The 24,656-nt window shown below is 42.0% G+C and overlaps 1 protein-coding gene across 2 annotated transcripts in view; it reads right to left on the bottom strand.

The window, feature by feature from the left end:
- The window catches only part of TMEM91 (transmembrane protein 91), a 117,210-nt gene extending 92,821 nt beyond the window's left edge, over positions 1-24,389 (bottom strand). Inside the window, exon 1 of one of the 2 annotated variants that reach the window (XM_082263383.1) lies at positions 24,255-24,389. The gene's annotated coding sequence lies outside the window, so the exon portion shown is untranslated. Of the gene's footprint in view, positions 1-24,229 lie in introns of both variants that reach the window. The other variant, XM_082263382.1, reaches the window with a different exon arrangement.
- Positions 24,390-24,656: the final 267 nt, after the last annotated feature.

The following is a 24,656-nucleotide window of genomic DNA, read 5'->3' as shown; positions in this document are numbered from 1 at the left end:
TTACACTTTTGGGGGTACCAGTGACATTACTACAGTAATCAGTGCTATACATATGCACTGTTACTGTAAAAATGACACTGGCAGGGAAGGGGTTAACTTTATTAGAGATGCAGTGACTATGTGTGTCCCTAGGGGCGTGCTTCTTACTGTGCAGGGATGTGGCTGTGTGCGTAACAGCACAGATCAATGGTCCTACATAGCAGGACCGTTAGATCAGTGCTTTTACACAGGGAAGAATGACAGGCGGCTTTGTTTACATTAGCCGCCTGCCTTTCTCTCTTCATAGCGGACGATCGCGAGTGACCGGCTGACATCGGGTCCGCCGGTCACACGCTCGGAGGTGTCCGTGAACGAGCAGAGGCGGGAGCGCTCCTACGACAGTGTGCGCCCGCCCGCTATTGGCTCCCAGGCTAGTGATGTACCGATACGTCACTTTGCCTGGCCGGGGCTGACCGCCGCAGTATATGTACTTGCGGCGGTCGGCAACCGGTTAAAGCATGTATATACTCAAGTGTTAAAATAAACCTGTGGTAAGGTTTTCAAAGACAAACTCATAGAAGCAGTGTGCATCAGACCACCATGTTAAAGGCGCTGTCCCACGAAACGCGTAGAGATTACTGCTCCTGAAAACTAGGAATTTAATGTTTCAGTAATCACGTTGGTATGTTGAATGTGCATTGGTGATCTGCTTCTTATGATGATGCAATTAATGTTGAACTGTATATGTTTTTTTATGTAATATGAAATAAACTTTGTAATTTTTTACATTTGGTGTACCATTTTATCTAGCACCACTCATAAAAGTCCCATGGGCATTTTATCTTCTTGATTTTTCACTATGTTAAAGGATATTCCAACTTTTACAGTCAAAAGTATCTTCCCATTAACATAGTATAACTTAAAAAAAAGTAAAAAATGTCTGTTTACCTTTTTAGGTGTTTTTTATTTGCTTAAAAATACTTACATGGTTTTTATTGTTGGGAAGGGGCCTGTGGAGTAATGTTTAAACACTTCCATACCGGGACAATTCTGGCACTCCGCTCCTACATGTAAAAATCATAATTTTTTTGCTAGAAAATTACTCAGAACCCCCAAACATTATATATATATTTTTTAAAGCAAAGACCCTAGGGAATAAAATGGCAACATTGCAACTTTTTATGTCACACAGTATTTGTGCAGCAATTTCATGAATTAAAAAAACATTTGAATGCCGTTTATATATGTGGGCGCGATGTACATATGTGTTCACTTCTGCGTATGAGCATGCGGGGACGAGGACACCTTCATTTTTTTTTTTATTGTTTATTTTATTTTTATGTAGCACAATTTTCAGTCGTTTTGCTGGATTTGGGTCTCCCTGGATTACTGTTAGCAACAACAGCACATTTAAGCATGTTTCTCCAAGTGTGAGACAATGACCAGTCCAGTATCTTTGGGTTTTGTATTTATTTGGTAACTTGGATAGGAAAAGGGATGAGTGGGATACTCCTTGAACTAAACTAGGCTCGTTTGGCGGAGACACTTGAATACTGCTGTTTAGCGCTGACTTGACGCTGGCTGAATGCCTATGAATGCTGACTTGACGCTGGTTAACGCTGGCCAGATGCCTGTTAACGCTGAATTGACTTGTGACTGCTTTCCTGAGTAAAAGAGTCCTCTTCAAGCTCCCCTAAGCACTCCTGCTGAGGTAGCTATTTGAATACACTGCTGCACTGCTGTACACTTAAGGGCCCGCACCGGCGCCCTCTTTCTCTCACTAATCTTCAGGGCTTAGACACTGGCACCCCCTTTATCAATCACAACTACTGGTTAGCTGGCTCTCCTAGGCAGACCCCTGGGCAGTTTTCGAGTACTCACAACACTGTTTTTCCTGGAAATTTCTGCCCAGCAGCTCCACTCGGTCCACAACACTCTGGATCCTTCCTGCCACCCAGCTCAACCTCCGGTCCTCTAGGCCAACTGCCCAGGGCACCCTCACTTGCCCTGACAGGAGGAGTGACAGCCGTCACCCTCCTCCTGGGACTCTGCTTCCCGCCGAAGACGCTCTGTCACATGCTCCCCTCAGACTTATATCTCATCCCAGGGTGCATGGCGGCAAACTCCGCCCACTGAGACAGCTATGAGCCCTGGTGTGCTATTGGTCAGGTTTCCTCCACTGCCCAACAAGAGCCCTCATTGGATACAGTGGGGAGACTCCCCAGACTCAACAGATCACACCTGAAAACATGTTACAGCCTAACTAAACGATCAGGTCCCCCTGATAAGCAGACAGGGCCACATATATGCTTTTCCCTAGCACCTACCTAGGAGGGTGATACACCTATTTTTTATTTTGTACACTTTCCCTTTAAATTTTTTTATCACTTTTATTCCTATTACAAAGAATGTAAACATCCCTAGTATTAGGAATAGTGCATGACAGGTCCTCTTTATAGAGAGATCTGGGGTCAATAAGAGAGAGTGGCGGAAGGGGGGGTGGAGTCTCCTCCCACCGCCTGTAAGAACAATCAAGGGGCTGAACAGCCGCTATGATTATTCTTATGGTGAAGAGTAAAAAAAAAAAGGCTTAATAAAATTATATCTGAATGATGCCGGCAGCTGTAGGCATCATTCAAATATCCTCACTCAAAGCCCAGGACGTCATATTACATCCAGCTGTATGGAAGTGGTTAACAAAAAAAAAAATTTCTGTACTGTGTTTGCAGTTCTTCATTATCAGCTGTAAAATAGATTTGTCTTAATTAAAAGCACCAAGAGTAATTTCTGTCTGCTGCCCCATTCTTCTGCTATCAGCTTGAATCACTTCTGACAAGTTTTCCTTACACAAAGAGAAAAAAGGTGACAGGGGAGAGACCTCCAGCTGACTGACAGCCTCTTCTTTGTTCCTATGTTGAGGGGGTGTCCCTTCCCTCCAATCAGCTCTCAGAGCCCTCTTTATTAAGCTCTGTAGAGTGTAATTTAAACTCCCTGCCCCATTCTTTTCTGACAGCTCTGACAAGCTTTATAAAATCTGCATTTTTAAATGGATGTAGAGAAGACAGCAGATAAACAGGTACATTTCTGTGTATCACCCAGCCAGTCACTTCACTGGGTATATGTAGGTGGTTTACAACCACTTTAAATTATATTTCTTGCCTCCTACCTACACCCCCATCCATAAGCACAGAAAAAAGATACCTATATATGTGTCGTGCTTCCAGTAGGATAATTATTTGAATAGCACATTCCATACCATCTACACCACTGCTTTCAGGAGCTAAAATAGAATGTTTCTTTTGAGCTGCTACAAATAGGTGTTTTAATAGGATTTCTATTTCTGTATACATGGCTTCAGTTCAAAACCAATCTTTACATTAGCCTCTAACAAACACAGCTGCCCCTAGGCATTGAATAAGATGCCACATTTCACATTCACTTCTGCCCCTAGGTGGTTGAATAGCATGCCATCCTCCTAATACAGTACAACCAACATGAGCTTAAATAGGATACCTTTACATTAACTCCTGATCTTTACAACGTAATGCTGTTTCACCTAATAGACTTTAATAGGATAAGCCCCCTTCTGCACTCTGTAACATAAGGAGATCAATATAATGTGATCTCTGTAGGGAAGACAAAGCCCCAGGTTCTCCCTCCAGTCCCGAGTACAAAGGCTGCGTAGGCAGCAGAATAGATCTATAGAAGTCCCTTGTAATGCCTCATTTTCTCCTAATCTTTGTAAATTGCTCTTTTGTCATAGTTTTAGGTGATGGAGAACTCATTTGTCTTTGGAGTATAAGCCTCATTTTATCCCATATTCCTTCCCCGACCTCATCTGCTTCGTGTAGAAAAAGAAAAAAAGGGGAAAAAAATCCAATTTATTGTTACTATTCTTAACCATGCATCTGCGGGGGATTTGTGAACGATGAAGGCGGAGAGGCGAGGAGGATGTATAGAGAGCTGACCTCTCGACTTTCTGCTTCATTACAGATAATCCATTAGTCGGCTTTCTCTGCCCAGGAATACAGATGTGAGCGGGACTGCAGCACCTCACATCCACATCGCTGCCATAGCTCATTATTACACTCCCAGCAATGGACAATCAATAGCAATCCCATTACATAAGCAAAGCTATCATTGCATCTGATAACCGATAACAATTCCTTCTTGCTTTGTTCTGCATTTATATGAGAAGAAAATCAGCCTTTTGTCTGTCTGTCTTTCTGAGAAATCTGTGCTTTCCTCCTTACTTGTCTCCTCCTTCCCCTTTTCCTTCTATTCTTCCCTCCTTCCTTCCTTACTTTCTTCTTTACTTCCCTCCTTCCTTCCTTTCTTCCTTATTTCCCTCTGTCCTTCCTTCTTTTCTTCCCTCTGTCCTTCCTTCTTCTCTTCCCTCTATCCTTTTTCCTTTACTTCCCTCATTCCTTCCTTTCTTCCTTCCTTCATTCCTTCCTTCCTTCCCTCGCCCAATATATTCCCCTTCTGTCCTTCCTCTTATGATGCCTTCCTTCCTTTATTCATGTATCTTTTTGCCTAGGTACAGGGGCGTAACTACAGGGGTTGCAATTGCAACTGGGCCCCATGCTCCAGGGGGCCTGTGCAGCTCCCCTGTCCACCTGGATAGGAGGGGCGGCGGGGGCAGCATGTAGACAAATCACTGTCCTCCTTTTTCCTCCTGTAGCTTCAGGAGGAAAATGGAGGAGATTGGTTCCTCTGCATTCTAAACCCCCCCCCCCCCCACTGCTCCTCCTATCCAGTTCACTTGTGTTCTGCTGTCCCTGGGCCCCACTGTGCTCCCTCCCCTCTCCTGCCGGCAGCTGCAGAGGATGTGTCCCAATAGACAACAAGGAAGGGGTCGGTAAAAAAGTAATTTACCGTCTCCTTTCTTTTCTGAATGGACTGAATCATAGTCAGTAACATTGTAAAAAAATGAAATTAAATGATAAAGAATAATAAAATTAAAATACCAAAAAATAAAAACTACTGACACCAGTGGGTGAACTTCCAGGATCGCAAAGGTCACACTTGCGACCCTGCCCTGGCATTTTACCACCGTGGGGAGGCCCCGAGACTGCAGAACTTGTGAAAGGGTCCCACTGCGGGATTGTAATAAAGGGCCCCGCAACAAGAGTAAAGGGCCCCAGGATCAGTGGGAAGAGCCCCAGGCTTGAAGGGAAGGGCCCCGGCCAGGGGTCCGGAGGGCCCTTCATGGTTTCTTGCATTGGGGCTCTGAAGGTTCTAGTTATGTCTCTGCCTAGGTAGTTTTATTCTATCTATCTATCTATCTATCTATCTATCTATCTATCTATCTATCTATCTATCTATCTATCTATCTGTTTCTTTTTTCCCTCCATCCATTCCACTCCCCTTATGTCATGTCCTTCTTTCCTTTCTCCCTCATTTCCTCCCTTCCCCCTTTTGTCATTCCCTTTCAATTCTTCCTTCCCCAGTTCTTTCCCCTCTCTCTTCTTTTCCTTCAATCCCCTTTCCCACTTTCTTCCTTTTGTTGTTACTCTCTTGATTTATTTTTTTATTTAACTTTTTATCCTTTGTTTTATGTTGCCGCCCTTTTTAAAATGGAACTACACTGCATCTGAGCACCGCAAACCAAAAATGCTATTTCATTTATAATATTCAAAGCAAACTCCCTCATCCATTCATGTCTCCATGCTTTATTTTGCTGAGAAATCACTTTGAAAAACACCCCCTAGCATTTGAGTAAGGGCAAATCATACATGTAACATGTACTTTCCTGAAACCCATCTGTCCTTAGCTCAGGCATACAGGCAGGAGGGTATGCTTAGCTGAGAAAACCTCTCCTCCCTCACTTGAAGACTCCTGGGATGTATGACAATCATTTGCCTAGGCCTGGAAACCAGGAAGTAACTAAAGAAATTTTTTAAAAACGTGTAAATATGCTATATGTTCCTATCTTTTTACTAATGTTAGCAGCATAAGGATTAAAATAGTCAATGTTGATTGAAAAAGTGAAATTCCACATTAAACAGGACTGTCTATCTAAATTTAGTATTTGCTTGGCTGTAGTCAGCCTGGGCTGGATTAATAGATTAGCTCTTGGGTCTATCTTGGACTCTCGTTATTGTTTGCTTCTGCCTGCTATGGGGAATTTGAATATTTATATCTTGCTAGCCAAACACTAGGAGGTATGTTTCCAGTTATGCAGGCTAGAAGAGGGTAATAGTATTCAGGAATGACCTTGGAAAGTCAGTTTCCCCCCAGGCCTCCTGCCTTGGGAAGGCTGGAGATGGGTGTTGGATCCTCCTAGGCCTGCTGTCTGAGGGAGGTGATCATGTGCTTGGATAAAGCCCTAGGTTTGAAGCATAGTATGCTGAACAAGCAAACTGAAGCACCATGGAGGGATTTGAGCCCGGTTGGGACTTTGAGATATTGGGCAGAAGCTTGGTCCTCAACTGAAGTGTGGTACCCTCTCTCTAAGGAGTGGGCTTGCGGGACCTTCAGGTAGACTTGAAGGTCGTTTACCTGTGACGACAGTAAGTGCTTTTTGCCCCTCGTCTGGAATCTGCTAAGTCCATGGGTATCATGTGCCCTAACCCTTTCTTCCAGAATAGTTATAGCCATTAAACTATATTTCTTGCATTGAAAATGACTGGTACCTATCTGTTCATATTGCCCCTTTATTGATGAGGACTATACCCTGAGGTGAAATGCTTGCCCACCCTGCCTCTGAGGTACGTTACATGCACTGGGGTCAGGGTGGTGCTACATTTAATTTATGTATGTGCTAATTATCTGGTCTATCTAACAATCAAGATAATTGATTTAATTATCTATGCTGGTAATTGGAATATTCAGCAATTTTAATTATAAGATGTGTGTTTCTCAAATTACCACTTTAATTTTTTCCCAGGTAATATGGAAGTATGTCTATATGCTCAGGGGGCATCTGACCCCTCTTCTGGTTCTGCCACTACACAAGATGGCTCGTTGTTTGGGTCTTTAGAAAGAAGACTTCTCGCCAAGGTTTGTGATTTTTTGAACGTTGGGAGCTAATATGGACTAAACAGACACATAGAGAAAATCAGCATAAGCTAAAATGTGGAGACTGCTTGTGTGATGGTGCTATGAAGGCATTTTAAAAGGAGAGACCACAGAGATCTGGAACAGACCTCTGTCCTTCCAAATAACTAAGTAAACACATATGGACTAGAGTTTCATGTTCAAATGCTTGTTTGTATATCAAAGCCAAATGCTTTTCAGTAACAAACCAGCAAGGAGCCATACTGCTTGTATGTTTGAAGGTGGCAGCAAAACCAACAGCAGTACTTTGCAACTGAAAAAAACATTTTTGTGGTCTAATTATAAAATGCTCATCATAATAATTCTAGAATTATAGGGCAACTTACCCTTCTACTCAATATTACTAAATCTAATTTAATAGATAATATTTTTATATATATATATATATATATATATATATATATATATATATATATTTAAATGCCTAACTTGTTTTTAGTTTAAGAATATACAAAGTGTAAATTAACCTTTTTATCTACATTATATTTAGCTATATTCTTACTTTTACATGTATTTTATACTTCATATTTTGAAATACCATTTGTGGAGATACTAGTTTTCTTTGATTTGGATATAACGTGGGATTGCCTAAAGCATATATAAACCCACAATTAAAAGTATAATGCATCTTACAAGTCAAAACCTTTTTACACCAGAGAAACCCTTGAAATTATTTTCAGGTCTTGGGGAACTCCTGCTAAAAACTATTCAATAGGCGTTAGTGGGGAAAAATGCACCTTACAGTGCTGGCTACTGAGAAGAATGCATTTTAGAGTAATTGTGAGTATGTTACCCTGCTAAAAAGTTCATTGGTGTCATTCTGCTGACTTAATGTAATGGCCCTGGAACTATGTAGGCACTCTCAAATGGGAGGTCAAGCCTCGTACACATGATGAGAGTATTGGACGAATGATCGTCCATTTTTTTTGTTTGCATGCTGTTTCATATCAAAAGTGAAGAGGTTATTTAAGTTACAAAAATTCTTGTATGACAGAATAAAACTTCAGAAGTGATGTAATGTATTGTATTGTAATGTATTCTTTAATCTCCTAGCATCTTGGTCTCCAATTTTATTTGGATGAATACTGTAACGATTAAAAGAAAATCGTACAATCTGGTATTGAACGAGAAAAATTTTCATGTTTGTCTCTTCGGATAATTTTGCATGAACTGTCGTGATTGACTCTCGAAAGCTGTGTACTAATGATCACATTATTGTATGATCTTATCGAAAGTGGTGTTTTTTGCCTTATTTTCTCATTGTGTGTAGTGGGCTTTAGCCACTGCTCAAGGAATCCTCAGGAACCTCTGGAGGAACGCTAGTTGGGAATGGCTGCCTAAGATGTTGGGGCAGTGTTTGTTTTCTTTATTCAAATTTTTCTCCTTATATTCACTTGGATCTTGCAAGATCAAACCTTTTTTTTTTACTTATCAAATAGATATAACAAGAAAATTTCCATGGTATATTCAACAGAATAAAGGGGCCAAGTATGAGAAGTTCATTGTTAGGGTTTACATACACTTTAAAATGATTGTAAAGTTTGTAAAGGTAAAAAAAACAAAAAAACAAAAACAAAACGTGTCTATACTTACCAATAGAATTGCACAGAGCGGCCGCAAACCTCCTAATTTCGGGTCCCCACCGGCTCTCCTGGCCCCTCCCCTCTGTCTATTCCCCCATGGGAAGCCGCTCGCACCCAAGCCCTGCTGCTCCGTCCATTGACACAGAGAGCGGGACTTGGCCCTGCCCCCTGCTCCCTCGTCACTAGCTTTGATTGACAGCACTAGGAGTCAATGGCACCCGGTGCCCCAGCAAAGCTAGTGAGACCTGAAAAGCTGCAGAGGGGCATGGCGCTGGATGGAATGAGGGCCCAGGTAAGTCAAAAAGGGGGGGGGAAGCTGACACCTAAACATTTTTTACTTTAATGAAAGGAATGCATTGAGGTAAAAAACATGTAGGCTTTACAACTACTTTAATGTAAAAAAAAATCATTTTCTGTTCTGCTTTCCTTTTCAAGGTGTTAGAGCATCCATGATTGGCAGATACTTTCTGGGCAAGGTACTGTAATTCCATAAGTCATCTGCTCTGTTCACTAGTGTTGACACATTCATCATGGCATGCAGCAACATGTGATTATTTGGGTTGCCCAATAAATATACAGCAAGGTGAAGAATTTTGAATAAATGGAAAATGTTAAGAATGTAAACTTGCACTTTATTAGCTGTAGCACTCTAAAGTGAATGTAAACTCTAACAATGAATATATATTATTTGCTCCCTCTTGGTCTTTTTAGTTATGTATTTGTTCATGTACAAAAACATTGGTTGATCGTGCCCATGCAACTACCTGTGATCCGGGCCTCTGCTGCACTGAAAAAGTAAGCATTGCTATTAGTCTTCCTCTGTTCACCTCTGTGAACTACAGAGCAATCCCCACCCCCTAGGATGGGAAGAGCGTTATTGTTAGGATCACTGGGTAAAATTAAAAGGAAACAATCCTGAAAAAAAAAAGAAAACTAACGCAGGAAGAGTCTAAGGACAGGTACGCTGCAATAGTTGCATTTTTGCTATTGGGTGTAGGTGTACTTTGCCATACATTGTAAATGCTTAGGTGAAACATTCAACCTAAGATAAAACATCACAGGATTTCTGCTTTTACTTTATTATTATTATTATACAGGATGTATATAGTGCCAACAGTTCGTGCAGCGCTTTACAATGTTAGGGCAGACATTACAGTTACAATACAATTCAATACAGGAGGAATCAGAGGGCCCTGCTCGTTAGAGCTTACAATCTAAGAGGGAGGGTCAAGTGATACAAAAAGTAATAACTGTGGGGGATGAGCTGATGACGAGAATAAAAGAAAAGTTGTTAGGTGGGGGCAGGACAGGCTTCTCAGAAGAGAAAAGTTGTCAGGGATCGCCCAAAAGTGGATAAAGGTGTAGATAGTCGGATAAATTGGGGTAGGGAATTCCAAAGGATGGAAGAGGCTCAGGAGAAGTCCTGGAGGCGAGCATGGGAGGAGGTGACGAGGGAGCTAAAGAGCAGGAGGTCTTGGGAGGAATGTAGAGGACGATTTGGTGTGTATCTTGAAAATAGGTTAGTGATGTAGCTGGGGGCCAGGTTATAGATAGCTTTGTAAATTATTATTAGTATTTTGAATTTAATTTGTTGGGTGAGTGGGAGCCAATGGGAGATTGGCAGAGAGGGAGTAGCAGACGCTGAGCGGTTTGTAAGGTGGATGAGTCTGGCAGCAGCATTCATGATGGACTGAAGGGGGGATAGCCTATTTAAAGGTAAGCCAATGAGAAGGGAGTGGCGGTAGTAGAGGCGAGAGATAAGCAGGGGGTAAATAAGGAGCTTTGTGGTTTCATTGGTTAGGAAGGAACGTATTTTATAGATGTTGTGGCGGTTGAGGCAGCAAGCCTTAGAAAGTGATTCGATGGGGGGCTGAAAGGAGAGTTCAGAGTCCAGGATAACACCTAGCACCCTGGCATTAAGTGATGGGTGGATGGTTGTGCTATTGCTCCTGACAGAAAAGTCAGAGGAAGAGGCATGTGGGGGAGGAAATATTATGAGCTCGGTTTTGGACAAGTTGAGTTTGAGGAAGTGGTGTGACATCTAGATAGATATGCCTGTTAGTAAGTTAGTGATGCATGAGGAAATTGATGAAGTGAGCTGAGAGGTGGAGAGAAATATTTGGGTGTTGTCAGTGTAGAGATGATATTGAAAGCCATGGGAGGCTATCAGCTGACCCAGGGAGGTGGTGTAGATTGAAAATAAGAGAGGTCCAAGAAAAGAACCCTAGGGGACCCCGACAGAGAAAGGAAGAGGAGAGGAGGATGTAGAATTGTAAGTGACACTGAAGGTGCGGTGGGATAATTAGGACAAAAGCCAGCAAACAGCACAGTCACGGAGACCAAAGGAGTGCAGTTTTTTGAGTAGGAGGGTGTGGTCAACAGTATCAAAGGCAGCCGAAAGATCCAGAAGTAGGAGTACAGAATAGTTGCATTTTGCTGTTAGTAAGTCATTTGTGAGTTTTAAAAGAGCAGTTTCTGTGGAGTGTTGAGGTCAAAATCCGGACTGAAGGGGATCAAGAAGGTTATTCTTAATGGGGTGTTCACTCAGTTGGTTGTAGACCAGGCGTTTGAGGAGTTTAGAGGAAAAGGGGTGCAAGGAGATAGGTCGTAGATTGTTAAGATTGGTAGGATGGCTTTTTTTAAGTATGGGATTAACCAGTGCATGTTTTAGAGCAGGGGTGGCGAACACGCGGCTCTCGAGCCGCATGCGGCTCCCGACCAAACTGAATGCGGCTCTTTGGTTATCATTATTATTTGGTATACTGTGGCTCTAGTAGTCTTTGCCAAGTTTGGATGCTGCGGGACCTCTGAGGAGAGATCTCCAAGCGCGTAGTCCCGCCCCCAGGCTGCGACATCACGTCTCCCAACACTGCACGGGCCAGAGAGCGTGGGGACCCGTGTGTCTCCCTCCCGCCTCAGCTGCCTGTCACGTGTCTGAGTGACTGACGAGAGCTCAGCTCAGCCGAGACAGCCGCCCGCTGACATCTTCCCCTGCGCATATCAACAGCAGCAGGTGAGGAGGGGGGGTCTCTGATGGGGGACATTTATGTGTGTGGGGGTCTCTGATGGGGGACATTTATGTGTGTGGGGGTCTCTGATAAGGACATTATTGTGCAGGGGTCTCTGATGGGGGACATTTATGTGTGTGGGGGTCTCTGATGTTGGACATTTATGTGTGTGGGGGTCTCTGATGGGGGACATTTATGTGTGTGGGGGTCTCTGATAAGGACATTATTGTGCAGGGGTCTCTGATGGGGGACATTTATGTGTGTGGGGGTCTCTGATGGGGGACATTTATGTGTGTGGGGGTCTCTGATGGGGGACATTTATGTGTGTGGGGGTCTCTGATAAGGACATTATTGTGCAGGGGTCTCTGATGGGGGACATTTATGTGTGTGGGGGTCTCTGATGGGGGACATTTATGTGTGTGGGGGTCTCTGATGGGGGACATTTATGTGTGTGGGGGTCTCTGATAAGGACATTATTGTGCAGGGGTCTCTGATGGGGGACATTTATGTGTGTGGGGGTCTCTGATGGGGGACATTTATGTGTGTGGGGGTCTCTGATGGGGGACATTTATGTGTGTGGGGGTCTCTGATAAGGACATTATTGTGCTGGGGTCTCTGATGGGGGACATTTATGTGTGTGGGGGTCTCTGATGGGGGACATTTATGTGTGTGGGCGTCTCTGATGGGGGACATTTATGTGTGTGGGGGTCTCTGATAAGGACATTATTGTGCAGGGGTCTCTGATGGGGGACATTTATGTGTGTGGGGGTCTCTGATGGGGGACATTTATGTGTGAGGGGGTCTCTGATAAGGACATTATTGTGCAGGGGTCTCTGATGGGGGACATTTATGTGTGTGGGGGTCTCTGATGGGGAACATTTATATGTGTGGGGGTCTCTGATGGGGGACATTTATGTGTGTGGGGGTCTCTGATAAGGACATTATTGTGCAGGGGTCTCTGATGGGGTACATTTATGTGTGTGGGGGTCTCTGATGGGGGACATTTATGTGTGTGGGGGTGTCTGATGGGGGACATTTATGTGTGTGGGGGTCTCTGATAAGGACATTATTGTGCAGGGGTCTCTGATGGGGGACATTTATGTGTGTGGGGGTCTCTGATGGGGTACATTTATGTGTGTGGGGGTCTCTGATGGGGGACATTTATGTGTGTGGGGGTCTCTGATAAGGACATTATTGTGCAGGGGTCTCTGATGGGGGACATTTATGTGTGTGGGGGTCTCTGATGGGGGACATTTATGTGTGTTTGTCTGTTTTGGCAGGTCACTGCGTGGTGAAGCTCTCTGACTCTCACAGTTTAAAATTTTGGCTCCTTTTGTCGAACTTGTTCGCCACCCCTGTTTTAGAGCATTGGGGAAAATGCCGGAGGAGAGGGAGAGATTGAAGATGTGGGTTAGAGAGTGTAGAAAAGAGTCAGAAGGTGACCGTAGTATTTGAGAGGGAATAGGGTCTAGGGGACCAATGGTTATGTGGGAGTTATAAAGGAGTTTAGCAATTTCGTCTATGGTAGCAGGTTTGAATAAGGAGAGTGTTGATTTTACCTGTTGACGTGGGGTGTTAAGTGGCAGAGATACCTGCAGAGTGGAGATTTCATCACGAATTGAATCAATCTTATTTTTGAAGTGATTAGCAATCTCTTGCGCAGTGAGTGATTTAGTAGGTGGAGGCAGGGGAGGACAAAGTAGGGAGTTAAAGGTAGAGAAGAGTTGATGGGGACTGGATGAGAAGGTGTTAATGAGAGTGATAAAATAGGTCTGTTTGGCAGTGTGAGACAAGAATTGTATTTTTGGAGGTCAGATTTGTATTGACTGAAGTCTTTGAGAGACTTAGTCCTATGCCACAGACACTCACGGCCAGTGCTGTATCTTGGCCTAGGCCAACAAGGCCCAGGCCTAGGGCAGCACTTTGCTGGGGGGCAGCAAAAAAGCTGATGGGGCTGCACTGATATGCTGCCCTGATGGGCACTAATAGACTGCACTGATGGCCACTGATGAGGCAGGACTGATAAACTGCACTGATAGGGCTGCGCTGATGGGCACTGATATGATGCACTGATAGGCTGAATTAATGGGCACTGAGAGGCTGCACTGGTGGCCACTGATGGGGCTGTACTGATGGCCACTGATGAGGCCGCACTGATGAGGCTGCACTGATGGGCAGTAATGAGGCTGCAATGAGGAGCACTGATAAGGCTGCACTGATGTAGCTGAACTTATGGGAACTGATGAGGCCGCACTGATGGTTGTGGTCTGTGGTTTACAGATGACAGGGCATGTCATAAACAGGAAAGGGTATGGCCTTTACAGGAAAGGGTGGGTCATATTTAAATTAGGGGTGCCCAAGTTTAGTCAGGCCTAGTGCAGCACAAAACCTAAATACACCACTGCTCACGGCTATATTTTTTGATATTCCTGGTGTCATCTGTTTGCCAGGGTTGAAGGGGTCGAGGCCTGACTCTGTGTGTAGTGAAGAGGGCAAACTTGTCCAGGGTTGAGGACAGCGTTTTATTGTAGACAGAAGTGGCTAGATTGGGGCAGGACAGGGGTGAGATTTTGTCGTAGAGGTGGTCAGTAGCAGAAAAGAGAAGAGAAGGGTTAAAATGGCGAAGGTTTCTACGTGTCAGTGTTAGGCGATTGGAGGGAACGGTGGTGGAAGACAGGGAGAGAGAGAAGCTAATAAGGTGGTGATTAGAGAGAGGAAAAGGATTGTTGGAGAGGTTGAATGGAGCGCATAGGTAGTGGAATACAAGGTCAAGGGTATTGCCGTCAGAGTGAATAGAAGCTTGTACCCATTGCTTCAGGTCAAATAAGGAGGTTAGACTAAGAAGTTTAGAAATAGCAGGAGTGTTTGTATTAACAGGGATGCTGAAGCCGCCAAGAAGGATTGTGGGAATTTTAGAAGAGAAAAAGTAGGGTAGCCAGGCAGAAAAATCATCAAGGAAAGTTGATAATGGTCCAGGGGTTCGGTAAATCACAGCAACTCTTAAGGAAATTGGATAGAATAGACTTATACAGTGAGCTTTAAATGATGAGAGGGACAGAGAGGAAGGAGAGTGAAGAACCTGGAAGATGCTCTGTGGGGATAGGAGGAATCCCACTCCAACTCCCTTGCGTTCATTAGGTTTAGGGAAGTGTGTCCAGAGAAGGCCACCGTGGGAGAGGAAAGCAGGAGAAGGAGTGTCGGATTCATGAAGCCAGGTTCTGGTGACAGCAAGTAGATTAAAGGAGTTAGTGACACAGCAGTGAGTTTATTGCAGACAGAGCGGGCATTCCAGAGGGCACAAGAGAAGGGGAGGCTGGTTTTTGGGAAGAAGAGGAATGGAGACTAAATTGTGTTGACTATGACTGCTGCCAGAAGATGTGGGGTGATGGTGATTGGTTCGTTGTATACAGTTACATGAGGGAGGCCCAAGGTTTGGGGGTATATCTCCAGAGGTTTGGAGAAGCAGAAGAGTGAGAGAAGTAATATGAGAATATGATTTATATGAGGGGACATGCCTCAGCATCCCCTGGGTTTTATTAGCAGATTGTGGGATTAGAATTAGAAGGAGGTGATGAGTACAGTAAAAAGAAGAAGGCCGAAGTGAGGGTGATATATACAGATGGTGGGGTGGAGAAGAGGGGTAAAGGAAAGCGAGTTTAAGGAGAGAGGCTGCAACTGTGAAAAGTAGAGGTAAGGAGCGCATGTTTTAGAAAGAAGGGGAGATGAATGGGAAACAAGGTCATCTGCAGTCTGGCGAATTGCAAAGTAGTTAGCTGTTGAACAATTTGCTTTATAAGACAGAAAGTGATCCTCTTTGCACCTCTCTGTTTTCGTTTGACTTTGTTCTAGGGGGTTGACTTCCCAGATTTATGGACTAAGCCCTACCCATCTGCCTGCAGACTATTACTGAATAAAGTGCCCAGCACCCTAACCCTCAACAGCATAAATAGGTTCCAGTTTACAGACCATAGTTGAATGCGCACTGTTCACCTTGCTGATACTACCAAGATGGCCACTTCAACACATAGCCACCATGCAGAACAAAACATTGTAAGTCAGTAAAAGGAAAAGATCAGCTGCAGGGAGATCATAGGCAATACTGTTAACTAGTCCATTGCCCTCTGCCTGCCCATTTTGGGCACAGCTGCCACAGTACAGGGCCTCCTTAAGAGTTACTTCATACATTGGATATAACCTTGTTACTATTAAAGCCAAGAGCATAATCTTTGCCAGAGCAGAAAAAAGGGGGCCGGGAGTTTGACTAGGGTAACAGTTTTTAGACCACTCTTACTCTTTAATAGGCATTGAAGTTCTCCCATTGGACAGTGGAATGGTAGCAGGGTAGGGCTTAACTGTGAAATCATGAAACCCAGACCCCATGTAACAAAGTGGAGCTAAATCAGGGAAGCACATGGAGGAAATTTTACTGTAATAGTAAATTACAAATATTAGTTAATAAAAATAATGTAATATAATAGACATCTTGCGGTCAGTGCCTGCTCTTAGGCAGGGTTTTTATAAATGTAAAAATGGAAGATAGGTTTTCTTTAAGGTGCTCAGATTTTGAAGCTCAGTAGAACATTTAGTTTAAACTGAAAGTTCAATTTTAGCTAGTATACAATAACACATCAATAATGAATCTTTAGTCATTTTTCAAATTCATATTCTGTAAATGAAACAAACCCCTAAAGGGTATAAATGAATGTTTTCTTGCAGCAGGGAGGGTTTACAATATTCTACATTGAAGCTAAGGCTGTTCAAAGATATTAACTGATCCCGTACAAAGATTCCTCTAGTGGCTCCAGCACCTCTCTGAATCAAAATTCCACCTTTATATTCCAAACAAATTGGATCTTGTGTTTATCTGACAGTTTCTATATTCAAGAAGCTGAGTTAGGGCTAAGAAATTTTATTATTGGGTAAGGTTCCTATGTATTACTAGGCAGGTAGCTGAACCCAGAGGCTTTGTAGAGCTTTGGGTGGGATAAAACCTCCATCCCTAGGTCCAAATCTTAACAGGTAGCCAGACCTCAATATTAGACTCTGCTCTCCACAGACCTTTATTTCTCTCCCTCTCACTTGTGGGAGCCTGCTACTGGGTGAAAAGGCTGACTACTGACAGAACACTAAAAATAAAAAAAGCTGTGTTTGTTCTCTTGCTGAATAAAACTTGTTTAACCCTCCTCTTATGTTAGAATTCCGTTACTATCCATGATGTTAGGGTCAGTTTTGACCCGCGTTTTAAATCAGCCATAAAATACCCTCTGAATAATTATTTATCATCAAATGTGTTTCTTACCTCTTGGTTACCTTGTTAGGCTTCTTTATCCTTGAAAAGATTGGTTTTAATATTTTTGGTGTGACCCCTAGACCTTTCTTTTGATAGCATACCTCTCATTGTCAAATTTAAAAAATGGTAAAATAAAGTCAGCAACTCTGAAATGAATTTGTCCTATGTTTCTTCACTTTATTTAGAGAAGCAGACAAGCAGGAAAAGAGATAGGCCCCTCCCTAACTACAGCTCACAGGGTTGAGAGGGGATTGGCTGTCACTGTTACTAAGCAGAGAGAGTGTTTATGATTTCAGTTTTGAAACTTATTAGTGTCCTATAATCCTATATTATAACTGAGTCAGAATTGACCCTAACACCATGAACGTCTTAATTTTCACCACAGTATTTTATAATTTAGTGAAAAGGATTATTTTTCTATTACATTGTTTAAATAGAGGTTCCTGACAAAGTAAAAAAAATCTTGATGCAATAAACAAATTTATGTGATACTTATAGACATTCAAAACCTGAAAACGGGTCAGTTTTGACCCTAACACAAGAGGAGGGTTAAACTGTTTCTGGGTGTCCCTGCCTCGTGCATGGTTTACCGTGGCCAATACATTAGAACGACTATTTCGGGCATCCCTGCCCAAGAAAGAGCAGGGGCACTTGAAACTGTTCTAATGTTTCTTGTGTTTCACAAAATTAAGTAAAGAAAAAGCAAGAGTACCTGTGCCTCATCCCTTCTATTTAGGTTTATATGTTTGCCAGGGTACGGAAGCATGCCAGATGCCTGAATTGGAATACAAGTGGTTTAAAACTGTTGTGTATATGTGCTACTGTGCATACGTTTTAGGCAGGTGTGAAGAAATGCTGTCAATTAGGAATGCTCTTAGAAATAGAAGTGTTAATAGTTTTTTTTTTTTTTTTTTTTTGTCAAATAACAAAATGAAAAGTAAAAGAACAGAAGAGAAATCAAAGTCAAATCAATATTTGGAGTAACCACCCTTTGCCTTCAAAACAGCATCAATTATAGGTACACTTGTGCACAGTTTTTGAAAGAACTCAGCAGGTAGGTTGTTCCAAACCACAGATCTTCTGTGTAGGCTGCCTTAAATCCTTTTGTCTCTTCATGTTATCACAGACAGACTTGAATCGATGATGCGGAGATCAGGGCTCTGTGGGGGCCAAACCATTACTCCCAGAACTGCTTGTTCTTCTTTACACTGAAGATAGTTCTTTGGCTGTATGTTTGGGGTCGTTGTCCTGCTGCAGAATATATTTGGGGCCAATCACACGCCTCCCTAATGGTATGGCCTGTATTTTTCAGCATTGAGGACAGGATTGATCCTGACCAAAACTTAAACTCCATTTGTAGAAATACAGCCCAGAACTTGTAAGGAAACTCCACCATGCTTCACTGTTGCCTGCAGACACTGTACCGTTCTCCAGCCCTTCTGCGAACAAACTGCCTCCTGCTATAGCCAAATATTTAACAATTTTTACTCATAACACCAGAGCACCTGCTGCCAATTTTCTGCACCCCATTTCCTATGTTTTCATGCATAGTTGAGTCACTTAGCTCTGTTTCCACATGGGAGTTATGGCATTTTGGGTGTAATTCTTCCATGAAGACCACTTCTGGCCAGACTTCTCCGGACAGTAGATTTAGGTACCTGGGTCCTGCTGGTTTTTGCCAATTCTGTGCTGATGGCACTGCTGAACCTCTTATGATATGGAAGGGAAGTAATGATGTGTCTTTCATCTGCTGAATTAAGTTTCCTTGACCAGTCACTGCATCTACTGTCCTCAATGTTTCCCATTTCCTTGTGCTTCTTCAAAGGAGCGTAAAAAAAACATCTTGAAACCCCAGTCTGCCTTGAAATCTCTGCCAGGGAGAGGCCTTGCTGATGCAGTATAACTCTGCCAGGGAGAGGCCTTGCTGATGCAGTATAACTCTGCCAGGGAGAGGCCTTGCTGATGCAGTATAACTACCTTGTGTCTTGTTGCTCTGCTCAGTCTTGCCATGGTGTATGACCTGTGACATGAAACTGTCTTCCAGAATCTCACGTTAGTAGCAGAGTTTGGCTGTTCCTCACCCAGTTTTAAAGCGGTTGTAAACCTGCTGGAAAACAAAAAACCTGCAAGATAAAGGCATAATAGGCTAGCATACATAGCATACTAGCACATTATTAAATACCTTAGAACGAAGCCTTCTTAGTGGCGCCCGGTAACCACCGAGAGGGCTGACATCTTCTCCTATCCTTTCTTCTGGGATTGTGGGCTCCGGTGCTGTTAGTGGTGATGACGTCACTCCCACACATTAGCATGGGAGCCCTCTGTTCCAGGAAGAAGCTCTGAAGTTTCGGCACGGTACGCTGGAACTTTAGAGCGCATGCGCCACTGACGTCAGCGGCTGCATGCAGAGTGAATATCTCCTAAACAGTGCAGGTTTAGGGGATATTCATTTTACCTACAGGTAACCCTTATCATAGGCTTACCTGTAGATAAAAATAGGAAAGCGGGGTATACTACCGCTTTTAGTCCCCTACACAGCTGTTTCGGTTATATTTAATTACTGTGTTTCAACCTACATATGAATTGATGATCATTAGCATCTGCCTGGTAAAATTGGTTATTCATACACCTAACTCTAATCTTACAAAATCATTTAATTTGTTTTCTTTCTCCTTCTCCTTAGATTTTTCTTCTGTTCGCTCACTTTGCATTTTGTAAATTGATAAAAGTAAACAATTAAAATGAATATTTTTGAAAGCATTCCTACTTTACAGCATTTTGTCACACCTGTCAAACACTTTCGCACAGTACTGTATATATACTGGATGCAAACATTTTTTTTCATGCAGAGGCTCTCTGCAGTATTGCTCGATAAAGATTTTTTTTTAAACCTCAAGGAAAAGTTCTCTATTTCAGGCAGATAGCAGTTAAGCATAAAAATTACAACATATTGTTTTCATTTAGCTTTTTATAGGGGGAAAATCTTTAAATTGCTTTAAGAATAAAAGGAAAAACATTTTAGATAAAGGAATGATAATGTACACGACTACATCCGAAACCCGTGATCCAAGAGTCATCTAGTGAATATATGAAATAATGGAATGTTAAAAAGACCTAAGAAAAAAATGAGCAGAGAAAGTAGGAGTACAGAGGAATGACAAGTATCTGAGTCACAATAAATGAGAGGGGATTAAGTACTCAATAAATAATAATAGTGGGAGATGGGTAGGATATTAGAGAGATAGAGGGAGGGTGACAACTGACACCCTGTAATAATATATAGAACACTTGTATGATGACACACCTGAGTGAAGGGTGATGGGTGCGATGGAGAGCGGGCAGATGCATTGGCAGATGGTAGTTTATGTCACCAGGAGATGTCTTGTCTCATATGAAAATATGATGAGTTACTTCCCAAGCCTCGGCAGCCCTGAAATTCAGTATTAATGCCTTACCACTTGCTGGCAAAATTGTGCCCATTTGATAATCAATGCCTTTTACCCTACCAAATATGTATATACCAGGATGTTGTGGTTTAAATTAAACTTACTAATTCTATCAACTATAATGTATTAATCAAAGAAGATCAAGACAAATTAAATGAGTGTATAGGAGACTTGAAGGGACACATAATAAACTGAAGCCCTGGTGGCACACTCAGATGATGTGATGAAACTTTAATTACTGTGGAGAAGGCAGCACATACTAGAAGTAACAGTTGGACAATTTAAATAATCTGTATACTGTAAATGGAGGGCTTGTCCATACCAGACATGCATTGTGTTAAAGGAAACCTGTGCTTAAAGAATAAGAAGGCTGCCTTTGCTGACTTCCTCCTCTAAAAATACTAGTTGTCATGCTGATTTGATGGCCTCAATCATTTCTTGTCTATACATGGGATAGTCTCAGCATTGTACTGTTACTTATACTACGGGTCCCCTTGTGAGCTATAACGAACCTTTACAAGCCTTCATCATTGTTTGCGGAAATCTTTTAGCTTATTGGAAAATTTCTGCAAACACTGAGCAAATACATTTTCTCTATCGAAAATCTGTGAAATACTTGGCAAGCATTGAGAAGACACACTCAATAAAACAAGCAGAGAGGCACATCCAAAATTCCTGTTGGCTGTGAGAGAGACATTTGGGAAGGATTAGGAAGACATATTCAGCAAAACAAAAGCAGGATAATTAAGAAGTGGATGTATCGGCAATGGGGAGGCAGAAGATAAGCTAGAAAGCAAATGAGGAGACACTCGAGTAGATTGGGGTATATAAGTGAAACACTCAAGGGTTGAGTAGATAGAATTAGGAGATGAGATTACTACCCTGGGGTCAACTTCCTTCTTTTAATTTAGTGTCATGTTTATCCATGAAATCCCTTGAAATTAATGAATTGGCTCTCTTATTGGCTGGAACCCAACTACAGGTGCGATGTTGTACCCCAAAGGGTTTTTTTTTGCTGTTAATCCAGTTTTTATTGCAGATTTGCCTGAAAACGTAATTTTTTGTCTCCTTCTCTTTCTACCTCCACTTATAAATACTCATTACTCTATATCTTTGTTTGAGACCTGTTTATCCAGCTGTCTTTCACAAAATTTCCTATTAAGCACAGAAAATCCATAAGCATTTAATAAAACAGAAAAAAAATGGTAAGGCACACTCCAGGCATTGCAGCATATTCAACCTTTCCACCCTGGAGGAACCCTTGAAATATTTTTATTTTCTCACGGAACCCCTGTTAAAAAATATTTATATACCTACAGTTTGGGGTACAGCAGCATGACCAGTAAATTCTAGAACATTTTAAATATAAAAATAGGTAATACGGTATACCTAGTATATTTGACATCCTGGTAAGATCATTTTAGACCCTACTGTTCTGTGCAACAACCTTTTTGGAAATGACATGAATAATAATAACAACTGAAAATGCAAACCGTAAACATTTTGGTGTCCCCTAAAATTACTGCTCAGTGTAGACGTTTTCCTTTGCAGTGATAGTCAGTGTAGGTAGAAAATCAATTCTCCATTGATTCCAGCTCAAGGAACCAATAGCAACCTCAGAAGGGAACCCTAGGGTTCCATGGAACCCTGGTTGAGAAAGGCTGTTCTAGTGTATCTGGTTCCTGGTTTTGATTAAAACACTTGTGAGTAAATGATGTGACATAATTACTGAAGAGAACTAAAACGCATCAATGATAAAGATGGAAAGAGAAGGGATGGACTATAACTGAGGCACTGAAAGTCTTAAGCTTCACACTCCAGCCTATTCAATAAATCAATGCAAGGTATAAAAAACACCAAGTGCAAAGTCCAAAAACCATAGCAACCAGTGTGGATCTTACTTGAACTAGTTTGACATCAATAAAGATTCTGGTTGCTATGGGTTGCTGTACTATGTTCTTTGACTAAAAGCCACTTAGAGAACAAAGATGTGAAGACACACTCAGAGAGGATGGTTGTTGGCTGTTAGACACTATGGGATGACTGGAAAGACACATTGTGCAAAGGAAGACTCACTCAATGATGGTGGATAGAATCTGTGAGTGGGATTATCAGGAAAGACTGGGAAGACACCATGAAATAAAGAAGGTTGAAGAAATGCAAACTCACAGAGGATAGTTAGGAGGCTTGAGTAGAAGATCTGAGCAGACAGTCAACACATTTGGAGATAAAAAATGAGATCCCAAAGCTGAGACAATAGCACAATACAACACCATTGTTGTCCTCTAGCCAGCAATGACACAAGGGTCTACGATTTCCACATTCAGTATATCAGTGTAATGAAGACTGATGTGTACAATATAAGATAAATTGATATGAAACTATGGAATGGGAAACATATCTGATCATTTATTAACACATTAAAGCAAAATAGCAGATCGTGGCATCTTTGCTGATACATGCCTGATTCATACATAGCTGTATATTATCAGATGATAATACAAAAGAATGATCAACCCTTGTTGAAGAAGACCGCTATGAATCAACAGCTTTGACATTCTTGTTATAAAACCTAATTCCGCTTCTGTTCTCAGTTGTCCCCCATTTGTGACCTTGGACGAGACAATTATTTCCCACTCTGTAACGGCTGATGAAACAAGAGTGAGCTCCACGGAACAGATACACTGACAAAAGCACGCTTAGGAGGAACTGAAGTTTAACATGTAACAAGAAATCTGACATCTGAGCAGGTGCTGAATTACTGCAGCTAAGTTAAGACGTGCATAGTTCAAGAACAGAGGGGACCCTTTTAGAGAGTGATAACCTACATAAATACACATGAATTATTCATCAAGTACAGATAGTATATTCTTTACAGAACAATAGATGATAAAATCTTTATAAGCATCTGGTTGTAATATGGATTAGTAGAATAATGTTGGGTGTAGATAAATTGTATACAAACTACTACTACTACTTATGTGAATTTTATAGGATGTAGAAGACTAAAAGTAGTGTGTGTTATACAGCAGACAAATTCATTTAAATGACCAAACTGTGGATAATGTACAGGGTAGACAAGGTAGATAATACCTAAACTTGCAAGATCGAGAGTTCACAATAAAGAATTATGCACAATTTAGGAAGTATAATAACTTCTATATGTGTTCGACTAAAGCACTATACTAAGAATTGCAGCATAAGATAATAGGATCATCTGCAATTTAAATGGTTTAAATGGAGTACTGATGGATAGAATGGTCTTGCATATTGCAAAATCTACAATAGAAGTTAAGTTGGAATTTGTGTAAGGCTTGGGCAGAACATTATAGCATTTAGTAGCTGGATTAAGAAATACTGGCTGTTTTTCACTGAAGTACAGCGTCTAGGAATTATTTACATATACTCCAGTGAATTAAGTGGATGTAACAGTCGGATGTAAAATTGGAGGATATAACAGTTAGGTTATATATATATTAGGGCTAAGCATGGCATGGCAGGTCTTTGGAGCTGGAGTAAGTATTGGTCATATACAAAACATGTTAGTATAAGAGTATAATTCAAGGCAGAAGGAAGTGGTTAAGTATGACAATATTGTATGCAGTGGTTAGATACGTAATAGCAATGCAGAATATTGCAGTTAACATTCTAAATATTAGAGCTAAACTCAACATTGAAGGATTAACAGTCAGGTACAAACTATATGATTTGAGAGTTGACTGAACAAGTGTTCTCTTGATCAGTAGGGTCAATAAGTGTAGAATATAAAGACTGTGCAGAACATTGAAGAATACATATCTAGTCCTTCTGCCCAAGTCCAACTGAGTCCAATAGAACCCAGACTCCCTCACCCCTCCTCACCTGTGTGCGGGTCCCCGTCACATACCTAGATGCTGGGATCTGCTGTGTACTCTGTCCTCCTCTCTCAGTGTCTCTGATTCTCTGCTAGCAAAGGAGGGAGGGAGTAAAAGATGCTGCGCTGGTGCTGCTGCTACTAACCCTTTCTCTACCATACTGCACTCCTGTTGACAAACACTGCAAGCTTCTGGGGGGATCATCAAATCCTCAATGTCTTTCTCTAAGTGACCTGCCCTTTAGAATTGAACACACATACTCCTAATGGATTTGTTCATCTTATACAGCCTGTGACAACATCTTGCCTAAAAATGTCAAGTGGCTGCTTTTTAAAAGCTCTCCTACGCTCTAGAGGGTTAATCCTGCCCATACAAATCTCTTCTGTTTAATCCCTTGTAATCCATATGTCAGGCTCTGTATCCCCCTCTGGACA

This window comes from Pelophylax lessonae, assembly GCF_965119305.1.
Source record: "Pelophylax lessonae genome assembly, chromosome: 7".
NCBI classification, from domain to species: Eukaryota; Metazoa; Chordata; class Amphibia; order Anura; family Ranidae; genus Pelophylax; species Pelophylax lessonae.
The sequence above is the reverse complement of the archived record's forward strand: the minus strand, read 5'-3'. Positions and strand labels throughout refer to the sequence as shown.